The sequence below is a fragment of the Canis lupus genome, chromosome 10 (genome assembly GCF_003254725.2).
Source record: "Canis lupus dingo isolate Sandy chromosome 10, ASM325472v2, whole genome shotgun sequence".
Taxonomy (NCBI): Eukaryota; Metazoa; Chordata; class Mammalia; order Carnivora; family Canidae; genus Canis; species Canis lupus.
Window position 1 is genome coordinate 40,291,041 of NC_064252.1, and position 14,730 is coordinate 40,305,770.

Below are 14,730 nucleotides of genomic sequence, written 5' to 3' on the forward strand. Positions count from 1 at the left end.
TACAGTCATGCTAAGATACTGGATAAGTCATGTCCAGAACTGTATCATCTTGCATAACTAAAGCTCAGTAGTCTTCAACCAACACCTCCCTCAGGTCCCCTCTCCCCACTCCCCCTCCACCACCATTCTGCTTGCCACTTCTATGAGTTTAGCTATTTTAGATTTCACATAAAAGTGGGCTCTTTCAGTATTTGTCTTATGTATGCCATACTCCACTTAGCACAATGTTCTCCAGGCCCATCCATGTTGTAGCAAATGACAGCAGTTCCAAATTTTTGTATATATATCACATTTCCTTCATCCATTCAACTTTTGATTTAGGTTGTTTCCATACCTTGCCTATTGAGATTAATGCTGCGATGAACATGGGAGTGCAGGTATCTCTTCAAGATCCTGATTTCGATGTCTTTGGATACAGACCCAGAAGTGGGATCACTGGATTCAACACCTTTGAAACAAATACGAATTTGATCTGGGTACTGGGCTGGTATTTCTCTATTTGCTGCCTCCCTCAAGGTCTCCTCATGGTGATTCTCTGATCATATCTGTGCTTGTAACTGATTCCATGGACTACATCACCTGGATTTCTCTGCCTTCTAGTTCCTGGCTGGGATTACTAACAGGAGGTGCTAGCAAGAGACTGGATGCCCAAAGTAAAAGAGGCCAGGATACACCCTACTCTCTCTGTTGTGCTTCTAGGCATAGCTGTAGCTATAGTTACACTTTTGAAAGACAGTCTTTTGTTCATGGTTCCAAGCATTCTCTGCACTTTTTATCCTCTTATCTCTCAAGGCTAAGTAAGTGGTGGTAATGGTCTCTTGCTGCCCCTCGTCCCTGAGTCCTTCACCATATTTTTTCTGCTTCCTTTAACCCTGCTCACAGTTTTATAGCATCATTCCATCAAACTGTGCTCCCTAAACGTTTTGAGCATGACTTCTCTTTTCTGCTGGAATTTTGAGTGATAAAATGATTGATCGCAAAAGAAATAGTCATATATATAAACAAATTGTTTCTTAGAGAAATTTAATGAGGAAGACAGAGACAATGAACAGAATCAAGAATATATTTTCTTTTATAAGGATGGTTTTGCTTTTATAGGAATAAAGCTGAATAAATATAAGAATTACTGTATAACAGTATCGGAATAAAAGTTTACTGAGGAACATGGAAATCTATAAACTTCAGGAAAGTCCTGTTCTGAAAGGTTTACTATTTCAACCTCAGTGCCTTAATATAAACCCTGTCACATTGTAGACATGCAATAATTATTATTTTAACAGAATACTTAACATCAAATAAGACGAATGGCATATCATCTTCCCGAATAATAAGAATTAATGTTTTGTATTTGTGTACAGATTATCTTTGCAAGTGTACTCAAATGTATTTTCCATAGGTAGCTGCCACAAAAATCTGCTGCTGCATGTACATTTTTATAATGGGCATTGCCTCTTCCCCAGAATGAAATGTAATCTTATTTGTCCATATCCATGAGTCTGGTTCTGTGATTGCACTGACCGATAAAATATGGCAAAAATCATGCTGTGTCATTTCTGGGCTTAGCCACTGACTGGCCTGGCAAGCTTTGTTCCCTGCCTTGTGGAAGCCTAGAAAATATTCTGGGGCTGTTATGTGGTGTGATGTCTAAGCCACATGGAGAAACTTTGGAGGATGAGATGCTATCTGTCATGAGAGGAAATGAGGCCAAGAAACAGGAGACACCAGACAAGTGAAGGAAGAAGACATCTTACAACTGGGTCCTCCAATAGCGGCCACCGAAGCTAATGCCACATGAAGTAGAGACAAACCGATAAGTTGAGCCCTTTCTGAATCTCTAAATCATAAAACCATGAGTAATACTTACTTTATGCCACAGGTTATTTTATGTGGCAGCCCAGACTAAACCCTGTGTGTGTGAGGGAGAGAGAATATGATAGAGTTGCCTTTTTAAAGACTGGAATGGGTAGTAAAATTATTAAAACAAATAGCAAAAGAACTCAAAGTAAAGATCATTATTTACCTCATATCTTACAAAGTAAATTCTAGACACAGCTAAGATTGAAATGGTTTTAAATCCCATAGAAATACTAGAATACATTATACGGAATATTATGCAATGACTGAAAACTTCCTGGACATGACACAAAAGTTGCTAACAGGAAAAAAATAGAAATTTTGCAAATTTGATTCACAGTACCTACCACATAAAAAGCTAAAGATACATATAAACTGAGAATTTGTATTACAAAAAATGGGTTGATATTCTAAAAACATAAAATCTCTTAAAAGAAATTAAAATTATGAATATTCCTTACCACCTGCCCCTCAAAATAGAACAAATAAGTAAAGGGGAAATTTACAAATAACAACAAATTTTTAAAAATTGATAAATAAAAAGATAAAATTCCAAAAAATTTTAAAAAGATAAGCACCTGGTGGGCTCAGTCAGTTAAGTGTCTGACTTCTGCTTGGGTCATGATCATAGGGTCCTGGGATTGAACCCCACATCGGGCTCCCTATTCAGTGGGGAGCCTGCTTCTTCTCCCCCTCCCTCTGCCCCCAACTTCTGCTTGCTCTCTCTTTCTAGTGTGCTCTCTGTCAAATAAAACAAATGAAGTGGGTTTTTTTTTAAGATAAGTAAGAAAATATGCTTGTCTCCACTAATAATAAAAACGCAAATCAAAAAAAATGATAGTACATTTTCTCCTATAAACTTGATCAGCATGAACTAAGAGGCAATTCTGCTGTATGAACCAGAAAATCTAAAATGATTTTCTCAATAGGAAAAATAAAAATGATGCAGGAAGAAAAAAAATGGGCCAGATGATATTAGGATGCCTGGTTCCAGTCTCTCTTGAGTCCAGTCCCTTCTTTGGCAAGCTGGTTTGAGTTGGATTTCCATCCCTTGCAAATAAGAGTGGCAGTGGTCGGGAATAATAACAAAATGATCTGTTGAAGTCTAGACAAAGAATAAGGGATCACGGGTGGCGCAGCGGTTTGGCGCCTGCCTTTGGCCCAGGGCGCGATCCTGGAGACCCGGGATCGAATCCCACATCGCGCTCCCGGTGCATGGAGCCTGCTTCTCCCTCTGCCTATGTCTCTGCCTCTCTCTCTCTCTCTGTGACTATAATAAATAAAATAAAATAAAAAAAAAGAATAAAGGATCACCCAAAACATAAAAATGATTTAAATCTGTAAACTCCTTTATAATCAATCAAAACATCACCAGGGTCTTGAGCGGCCAGATTGGCCCACAGAGGGACCTATTTCAAGGACAGTAAACCGGAGGGAAATAGAGTAGAAATGTAGGACATTATTGTTCTCTTACAAAATAGTGAGTCTCTCCCAAGCGTGGTGTGGGTGCTGGCCTCATGTGAAAGTGTTATAAATGATCCTGTCGGTGAGTTCACAGTGACTGAGATGCCAGCTGCAGTATTTCAAAAGCCCGTGTCAGTGGGCCGAAAACTGGCATGTGAACTTCCAAAAGGATAAATATAAAGAAATACCTTTAAAAGAAAGTTGTTCAGTCTATACATAAAGAGTGTAAATGACCTATGAATCATTTTCTGCAGACATCAGCCCAGCAGGCTTCACAGAGGAAGGCTTTAAAACCACCTCATGGTGTTAACTTGGAGTAAATCCAAGATACACAAAGGTGACTGAGTAGTGGAAATTCCTGAGCAGGATAGTTACAACGATAAGTCACTGGGCACATCCCAGGAACCACACTGCTGATAAATTGCTCCTTGAAGTTTAACTAAAGTATGGATGCAGCCTTCCAATGTTTGACTTCACCAGTGAATCTGGCAGGAAGTGCTCGTGGGTATCAATAGAAAGTGTTGCACGCATGTGTGTTTTTTAAAATGTCTTTGCCATTGCACATAATATTTTTTAGAGATTTATTTATTTATTTTAGAGAGAGAAAGAGTGCGCATGAATGGGGGAAGGGAGAGGGGGAGAGGATCCTCAAGTAGACTCTCTGTTGAGGGGGGCACCCACCCTGGGGGCTTGATCCCATGACCCATGAGATCTGAACTAAGACCAAAAGTCAGATGCTTAACCCGCTGAGCCACCCAGGTACCCCTGTACATGATATGCTTGTTAGTATGACTTATTTCAACAAACCCTGTAGATTAAGAAAAACCCAAACCAGAATGTCTGTCTCCAGGAAACGGTGAAAATGAATGCTCATAAATGCTGTATTTATATAAATGAAGCAGAAACATGACCATGTGATCTGGTCAAGTATTCCTATCTTTGGACGTGAGGAGTAAGTAGCTCTTTTAGGTTGTTTTCAAAAGAATAATATACAAGTGTAGTTTAAGAAGGAAAACAGTACCCCAAAAATGTGAACAAAATATCAGTTTTCTGCTTTCCTACCCTCCCTAATATCCTCTCCACGGTAATCTCTTTTAAGTCCTTTAGCTGTAGCTTATATTTATATAGTATTTACATGTTTATACTGCTATTTCTTTACTAACTTTTTAACATTTAATCATGGGAAATGATAATGAAGACTTTATATAACACTACCTCCTCCTATCCCCCAAAATAGCTACCATAAAAATTATGCTTAAATTGATATTTAGCTTTATGATGAATATGTATTTGCTGAACCAAATAATAAACACTTATTGCACATCTTTTTTTTTTTTTTACAATTTTTTGCTTTTCCTATAATTAACAATGCCTAGATTTTTCATTTGCCTGTTCACTGCACTTATCATGAATTTTCACAAATTCTATGACTCTGTGAAACTCTTCTCATTTATATTTAACACATCTTGTAATGCTCCCCATCTCCTTATTCAATACTAGGAAGACTTTCTGTAAAGCTTTCCATCCTCCTGCTCCGAAGTATCTGGTCCCTTTCCTTGCATGCTGCCAACTATTGGAACTTCTCTTTGCAGATATCCTGGAAAATCCTTTCTCCTCTCTCTCGGGTTGAATGAATCTTATGTGTTTTGTTTGTTGGCTTGTTTGTTGTTTTTTCTATTTCTTGATTTATTCTGGTGGAAGAAGTACTCTCCAGTTGTTTGTTAAGAAAGAATTTGTAGTGGATCTTTTTTTTTCTTTCTTTTACATTTTTGAAATCTCAGAGGACTTATCTTGTCCTCCTAATGAAATCATACTTAAGCTGGTTGTACAATTATAGGATAAAATTCATTTTCCCTCCTAATTTTGAATATATTTTAGTTTGTTTTATGGCTTCCTATGTTGCTTTTGAGGAACTCAGTGCCTTTAGGTTTCTGTTCTTTGTAGATGACATTCATCTTTCCTTTGAAAATTTTTCCTTATTTTTAGTTTATCTGACAGTTTCTTAAATTTCCCTGAGTATGCCATAGTGAAAATTGGTTTCTTCACGATGCCAGGTACTCAGTAGGCACTTTCAATTCAGAAGCATGTGTACTGTGAAGTATCCCTGATTTCATTCCTTGCCAATCTTTTCCCTGGGGATTCTCTGGTCTCTTTCTGAAAAACTGTCAGCATTTTCCTTTTATTTTCCATCCTCATCTTTTGTTCTATGTTCTGGACTGTTTAATTGATTTCTTCTTCAAACTCTTCTGTTGCCTTTTAAAATTCATCACATTTACTCCAAACTCTGTCTCTGACCTCCTGTGCATATTTCATGGGTGGAATAATACCTTAATCGGATTACTCCCAGAATACTGTAGTTGTTTAAAGTGTTTTCTCATCACCTGAACATATTTTAAACCCAATATACATTTATTCCCTCATTCTAAATTTTCCTACCTTGTTTTTGGCCTTTCACATTGAAGACTTTCTCAATAATCCTTGACTAGTTATTTATGTTTATTTTTTAAGACTTTATTTATTTACTCATGAGAGACACAGAGAGAGAGGCAGAGATATAGGCAGGGGGAGAAGCAGGCTCCCCGTGGGGAGCTTGATGCAGGACTCAATCTCGAGATCATGACCTGAGCCGAAGGCAGATGCTCAACTACTGAGCCACCCAGGTGCCCTTAATTATTTATGCTTAAAAATGACCATACAAATCATGACTGGATACACTATCTCTGTGATGAGCTGGTGTATTGATGAGTTTCACCTACTGGGCATGGATAGGGGGTGTGGAAGAGCATATAAACATCATTCTCTGTGGGACTTTTCTTTGGAGACCAACAGATTGTGCAGGGGAGAGTCCTCCAATCACTTTCCTGGAGGAGAGGGTAACTGGCGCCCAGTATTTCTGGAGCTGACTAGGAAAAGAGCAGTGATCCAACCATTTGTCATATAGAGATTCACTTGACCTCCTTATTTTTCAGTCCTATGCCCTACCTCCCCACTCTCCTGTTCCCATTGATGCCCAGGACCAGAGCTTCTTCAACTGAATTTCTCCAGAGAATGAACCCTCCACTCCCAGGTTGTTGCTTGCCATCCTGGGTGAAGAAGATCTGTTGTCTAACTTCTTTTTAATTACATGTTTAACCAAGTATCAGAATGCCTTCTGAAATTCCTGATACCAGAATTTCTGTGTTTCTACAGCACAAACTGACTTTTTCTCCTTAGTAACATTATCTTCAAGCATTCAAGTTTCAACATTCTCAATGGCTCCCTTCTCCACTTGCTTTCCTACCATGGACTTGTCCAAACCATTGCAGTCTTTGGTCTTATTCATTTACGTCTTTTAAATTTCCTTCCAGTATGGTAATCAATCACACTGCTTTGTGGGGAAAAGCATTGATAAATGGATGTGTTCAATTGCCATGTTTAGCTGCTGATGGTAAAATTTATGGTGGTTCAACATGATTTCTCATGGCTCCATCCACATTTGAGTTGTCCCTAATGTTCCTCATGGTAGTGTCCATTTATGACGTGAATCCTTGGTTGTGACGCCAGCAGAAACATAACTTTATAATCTATACATATTTTCTAGAAGCCCACTTTAAAGGTTAAACCTTGTATTGAAATGATAACAGAATGAAAATATGCATGTATTCAAAATCATGAGTCAAAAGTAAACTCAGCTATCATTTTTATGTTCCTAAGCTCAGACTTCCCTCACACACAAACACATATTAATTTTGACTTAGAAATTCCTGCTTAAAATATTTCTTCCACTGCTACTTAAGATTCAACATGGTATTGTCGATGAGCAATGAGAAAGATAGTGAATTTTCTTGCAACCATGCTAAGTTGCAGATATCTGTATTAGACATCAGACTCTTTCATAAGAACATGTTTTCATAAGAGGGAAGGAGAGAGGGTCCAAAAAGTATAATAGCCAAAATAAAGACTGAGTCACCCTCTCCTTCCAAGAAGATAGGAGTTCAGAATGAGAAAGCTAGAAGCAAGACTGGCTTTCCCCACCTGGTGTTTTTGCAATGGGTGGGTTGACACGTAGAGCTTCAAATATGGATGTGCATCTTTGTCTGGGTGTGGCCAGAGGCTACTAGGCCACTGTCACATTGGCCAACACAGAAAAGATTATCATTACTCGCAGTCCTGGATGCCCAGAGATCCTGCAAGTGACTCAGAAGTGTTTGGACCCTTGCGGCCCCTCACACATTTTAAGCAAAAACAAAACAAAACAAAACATAAAACAATAAAAACCCACAAAAGCAACACAAACAAAAACATATTTAGAAAATGCCAATTTTTACGTTTTCGGTGATATATGCAATCACCTAGATTTAATTGTATTTTTTCCTGTTAGGAGAACTCTTCTCGACTTCATGAGGGTCATATTAGCTAATATTTCTAACTCCCTTTTCTATTTTTCAGGGTTGAGGCAATTTACTGTCAGTGAAGGCTTTTTTAGGATGCTCAAGTTCAAAGATGTGCAATTTGAACTTCACATCGGTAGCCGGGAACTGATAACTGTGCCTGTCCCAGATGGAATGATTTTCACATGTGATGTATACATAGTGTGTCTCAGAAAGTATTTGCTAGTTTGTTTTAATACTAGTCTCTTTTCCTCTTTTCTGAAAATGTCTTTTGATTTCCTGTTAAACAGTTCTAGTTTCCTCAATAATTCCTCATAAAACATGTTTTATAGACCTCTACTGGTTAAGGAGGCAGACTATGAACATAATTTAGATTTGAATCCCAACCTTACCCTTATTAGCTGTGAGAGCTTGGACAAGTTATTTAACTTCTCTGCACTTTCCATTCCTAATTTGAAAATAGTGATATTATTAGTACCTACTTAAGAAGTCGTTTGTGGAGATGCCTGGGTGGCTCGTTCAGTTAAGTGACCAACTCTCAGTTTTGGCTCGGGTCACGATCTCAGGGTGGTGAGATCAAGCCTCATCAGGCTCTGTGCTCAGTAGGGAGTCAGAGACTGGTTGAGATTCTCTCCCACTTCCTCTGCCCCCCTCATGCTTGTGCACTCTCTCTCCTAAATAAATAAATAAATAAATAAATAAATAAATAAATAAATCCTTAAAAAAAGAGAGAAAAGAAGACTTTCATGAGAATAAACTGAATTAATATGTGGCCCATTAAAAATGCTCAATAAGGGGTGCCTGTATGGGTCAGTCCGTTAAACCGCTGCCTTCAGCTCAGGTCATGATCCCAAGATCGTGGGATAGAGCCACAAGTGGGGCTCCTTGCTGAGTGGGGATCCTGCTTCTCCCTCTCCTTCTGCCCTTCCCCCTGCCTGCTCAAGCCCTCTCTCTCACTCTCTCTCTTTCTTGTTCTCTCTCTCTCTCAAATAAATAAATAAAATCTTTTAAAAATTTTTTAAATGCTCAATAGTGAGTTCCTGGTTAGTTGTTCCTCTCAGAGTTTTCTTGACTTGATAGCATTCTCTAAATTGAAGTGTTAGTCTATACGTGAGTTGGCCAATATATGTGATGGGAAACCCTTCTTAGATGGTATCAGTTCAATGCTTACTACAACAATTCTACCAACTGTAAATTCAGCTAAGGGTGCCAGCCTTTAATTATTTTGCATATATATGTATGTGTATACAAAATACTTTGTCAGACACTGCGATGAAATCAAGATATGTGACATTTATTTGTAAAGTCATCTTCATCAGAATTATTTGATGTGTGATGATTGTTTTGTCCAATAAGGAATATGATCTGATGTCTTTTATTTCTCCATAGTAAAGTAACATTGGATGAGTTCTACTTCCAAGTACCATGGTTTGTACTTATTTCCTCTAGATTTCTGTAAATGTGGAAGGGGTTTACATCAACATGGATTCCCTGACTTCTTAGTATCTGATTCCTGATTATCCCTTGGTGCCTAATTTCCTGTTGTGTACTACATTAATTTAAACACAGAACCCATCCCATCTAAGTACCACCAATTTCTCAAATGGATAGAACTCCACTAGCCTAATAGGTTCTGTTGGGGCTTGGGTGGGAAAGAGTGACATCTCAAGTATACAGGTAATTTTGAACAAAACAATTAGCACCATTGCCATGTTTTCTGGTCATGGCTCTTCAGGGAGATTCCACTGTTCCTACACCAAATCATAGATTCTTACCACCTTTTTTCCCTCAGTCTTTTGTCTGTCTTCTTTCTTCCTCCTTTTAATTTTGCTTTCCTCTTTTTTTTTTTTTCCGTGAAAGCAAGACCAACACAGTTGTATTTCTGTGTCATGCAGATCAGCCTGCCCCTCACCCTCCACTCCCCAGCACCTGCCAACACCCATGTCGTCAGGGAGCCTACTGCATCCATGAATTCTTATCAAAACAAGTAGTTCCATCTCTCCCCCTAGAGGCCTTCTGATTTGAGCTATTAAAATAATGATGGTTTTAATCCTAAAGAAAATGGTGTAATAATTTTAGAGTCATAAAATGCTTCCAAAATATTTTTAAATTATGACTGCTCATTAATAAAAATAAACAGAAATTAGTGATGAAAGGATGTCTTATATTCTGTCATGTGGAACCTACTGCATATGATGTATGTTGAAGTGGTCTAAAACTATTTATGTCCTGAGACTCACTGTTCTATCCTGAGACCTGAAACTTTTATAATATTAAAGACCTAAGCTAGGACATTTTTAGGTCTGTTACAGACAAAAGCAACTTGGAAAAATGGGATCCAGGACAGCTATATTTTGATATAAAATCTGGAAATGAAAGTGATTGCCCTTGTCCTTGGGTTGGGGTGAGATGAGGCCGACAGGGTAGACTAGGAGGCCATTGTAACTAGGGGCTCTGAACAGAAAGGAGGCAGCATGAAAGAATGAGAGGGTCTTATATCCCATAAATAATGATGGAAAAAAGGTCTTTTTCCCTCAGAAAATGATGAGAAGATACTTATAGAGTAGAATGAAGAGCTTAAACAAGTGGCACCTTGTTCCCCCTTTTTCTTGAGCTAGTTTACATGTATTCTATAATAATTTACAAATGAAACATTATCCACTTATTCTAGATACTCTAATATAGCAAGATGATTTCAAAGAGCTGCACCTTAGAAATGATGGGTTTTGGAGATTTAATATATCTTGGCTTTTCAAATATATTCTCAGTTTTTCTATTAGCATTGGAAGAACCACCCTAAATATATATGAGATGACATCATCTCTTTGGAAAAAAAATGTGTATTTAAATAGAAATGTATGTATATTTTCTAAAAATGTTTTATATTAACTACAATAGTTTAAAATGACTACTGTGGCTAAATAAATAAGCATTCAGTGTAAAAACAAATTATACGGTTTGTTTTACTGAATAGGCTGTCCTATGCTCAAGATTGTATTTGAAACACCTTTTAAATATTATATATAACAATTTCTTCTCTAACATTTACAATAAAATTGGAATTAATCAAGCATAAATAAAAACCATGATAGAAAACATTTAGGTTTACATCAAATGATTTGGAGCATTGATTACTAGTATTGAAATAAAAACATTAATGTCCGCTTGCATATTTTTAGAAATCTGTTAAATATTAGATTTAATTTAATGTTTAATTTTTAAATAAATGCATGTAGCTAATATTTCCATGCTTATTCAAAAAGTTTAATCCTCATTATGGACTAATGGTCTGCAAAGTGTCATGTTAAATATTATTACTTTATATTGACCTTAATACACAATACAAAATAACCTCATCTAAATTTGGAAAATTCATTGAATTGTTTTTGCAGGTTTTTAAGAAGCAGAAAATAATGGCAAAAAGATGTTGTGAAGAAGTACATAGATACTTTTTCTTCCTGAGAGTCCCACATTTGATTTGCTAAACTTTGAGCCACAATGAATTCCTATGCTTGAGTATAAAGACATGAAAACAGGAATTTTCCATAAAAATACCCATAGGCCTCTTACCATGGCAGCCCGAGAGAGAGCACTCTAACGCTCCATGCTCCTGTGGCCATAGTCAACATTTCTCTACCCTATAGAAGTGGTAAATAATATTGGAACAAAGTGAGTCAGAATACTTAGGATTCACTGTAGCAAAGAGAATCAGAACAACAAAAGCACTCTCACTGATGAAATTGGAATTTTTTTTTTTTAATTAACACTTCTAATTAGAATTTAACATCTCAGTAGCTTCGTATGGGATTTTTCGCTTCCTTAACCTCACGGAAACCTATCTGTTGGCTCTAAATAGGCAGTCACTTACCATGCACCACTTGAGGATTTCAATTAATCCCAAATCCTCCAACTTTGGTTTGTGAACTCGTCTTTTTGCTCTTGTGCCATTCCTTCCTGCTTGAATATACTCATGAAAAGTCCTCTTAACAGATTTGTTGTGCTGCCTTCAACTCATCTATTCCTTGATCCCACTTCTCTCCTATCTTAAGTGAAGAATTTCATAGATTTGACTGTGACTATTAGGAGTGATAAATGATAATGACAATTGTGATGAACCAGACCCTTCTATGTACCAGGAGGTGTGATGGGCTCTTTAGATTCAGCAAGTGAAGGTATCAGGTTGCACGTGAACCAGGGTCTATCTGGTATGCCTCTAAACCTGAGTTGCCACCACTACCGTACCCTGGTTGAGGTCAGAAATGCAGGCAGTATAGGCATGACTTTGAAAATGGTGGCTCTTCTGTGTACTCTTTAAAACTTTATCTATCAACATCGATAAAAATTAAGGCTATTAGTGGGTTTTGGTTCTCAGGGATAAAATGCACTTTGATGTAACCTGGAAAAGGGCAAATATCGTCAGCCAGATGCATCTTGACAACTTTACTGGATGTCAACAAAGAGAGGTCCATTTGTTCTGAACATTTGCTGCCTTAGCCATAGCTGAAAACCTGGCTGAACGCAGCCTTTGCCAGGATTCTAGAGAATGCTCTGAGGTTGGTGAAAGATCATCAACATACTGACAAGAGTCTGTGACTCTTCATCCACTGTGTTTGTTATTCTCAATCTAGGAAATAGTATACCAGCCCCAAAAAGCTAATTATAACAACAACAACAACAACAACAATAATTCTCTAGAATATCTTTTTTTCCTTGTTTTTCAGGGTTTTAAAAGTTTTTATTTATTTAAAAGTTTTTTTAAAGATTTTATTTATTTTTTGACCAAGAAAGAGCACAATCAGGGTGAGCAGCAGAGGGAGAGGGAGAAGCAGACTCTGCACTGAGCAGGGAGCCTGATGAGGGGCTCCATCCCAGGAGCCTGGGATCATGAGCTAAGTAAGCTGAAGACAGACACTTAACCAACTGAGCCACTCAGGCACCCTTTAAAGTTCTTATTTAAATTCCAGTTAGTAACATACACCGTAATATAAGTTTCAGGTGTACAATATAGTGATTTGATACCTCCACACAACATCCAGGGTTCATCACAATGGCATTCATTCATGGCTCTGCAGAATATATTTGCATGTAGGTGTTAGCATCTCTGGGTGCTGGAAATTTGTGGATAACTGACCCTAAATGCAAAGATTTTCTGCAGGGAAACTCTCCCTAATAAAAAATCTCATCCTTAGAGATTCATTTACTTAGCTTTTATCATCTTTTCTTTAAAAGTTACATAACTCTAGGAGAGAGGTAGATAACATTTTGAACCTCATCTAAACTTCATGTGAATGAACTTGTCAAAATCTTCTATAGCAGCTGGCTTAGAAAAAGACAAAACATTGAACCAGAATTAGGAAATGTAATCCTTTGGTGGCCAGAAGCCTCCCCAGACGTGAGTAGAAATGGGAGAGAAAAAGAGTGCTTCTATGTACCCCTCCGCCCTTACTCAGGCAGGTTGCTCTGGCTTGGCCAAGCTACCGTCTTTACATCGCTTGTGAAGGTGGCAAGTGCCTTAGCAATAGATGAGGTTTAATGGGGATGTCACAGCCCTGCCACTGCCAAGCAGCTCTGAGAGCAGGGGAGATTTTTAACATAATAATTATAGCATAATCATTTAAACATAATAATTATAACATCTTTTGTGTAAGGTCTTTCTTCCATGGAGACTTGCCAACATTCATCATCATCAAAAGTATTTATTTAGCATCCACATGTGTATAGTTCTGCTGAGTGCTAGTTTTTTCTTTGGTAATTTTTGTAACATCTTAAGTGAGTAAAGAAAAGCTGGAGGAGGAGGAAATTTAGAAAAGAAAAGGTTAAAGAAAAGCCTTGGCTATTTAACACTATTCCCAGCAACTTTCAAGAACAGAGGGATAGGAGGACCCAACAATCTGAGGAAAGATTTTTCCTAACAGAGGATGGAATTCCTCCTTAGCGATCTTTCAATTTCTCTAGAAAGGTCATTAAATAATTAATTTTTTGAAAGCCCAGGTGTCCAGAGAGGTCCTTACTAGCAAATATGTTGTAAGCTAGAGGATGAGTGTGTTAACTACACACGTCTATATTTCACCCAAACTTCTAAACATTTCAAAGAAACCTGACAAAAGTAAGAGCTTTCTTGGTTGGTGTTATTAAATGTTATCTTTGCTAATTTCCTTAGGTTGGCAAAGCCTCGTCAATTGCAGAGATGCTTTTAGATCTCAAGGAGGAGTTTTGTGTGAAACACTTAAACATTTTCGATACATACTTACATGAAAAACACATTCCGCCAATTCAAGGCAAGTAGGTTGTGGAATTATATAGATCTAGAATTATTTCCACAATTATTTTCACACTACAGCTTACACATATGTTGAAAAGTCTATTGTAGGATATACAGTATTTTGAAAATTCCATAAGGACTGGAAAATAAAGTGTAGATATTTTGTAAAATACTTAACCAAATGGTTCACACAAATATAGAAGCAAACTGTGCACTTGGAGATTCCCTTTTAGGCCCTCCTCACTTGAATTTAACATATGTGTCCTACTTTTTTAAAATACCGAAAATATTTGCAAGTATGTTTATTGAAATGTTTCTAAATCCTTTGCAATAGTCATCCCATTTGCATCCATACATAATCCCCACTCCTTTCTGTGGGCATGGTGAGTGTAGGGTGGAAAAACTTGGATAATTATATCTTATGAGTTTGTAACATTTTAAATTTCCAAAGGAAAATTAGACCCATAAATTTTTTTTAGATGTGCAGCTGAGAAATACTTTTTTAAATCGCTAATTTCACTGCAGATTAACACATTCAGTTCTGCCAAAAATCTGCCTCCTCCCGTCCTTCCTCAGCTCTGCCAGCCACTCTCTTCTTCTTGCCTGTTTCTTTGATCTCTTCTAGATTAAAAAAAAAAAAATCATCTTTTTATTCCCCCAAAGAGAATACAAGGGAAGTTTATAATTTCTGTTCTTTCAAAAATCACTTTTCTTAAACTACAGAGAAAATGGAGAAATAACTGAAGAATAGTTAAATTGAGGGCAAAGATAACAATAATA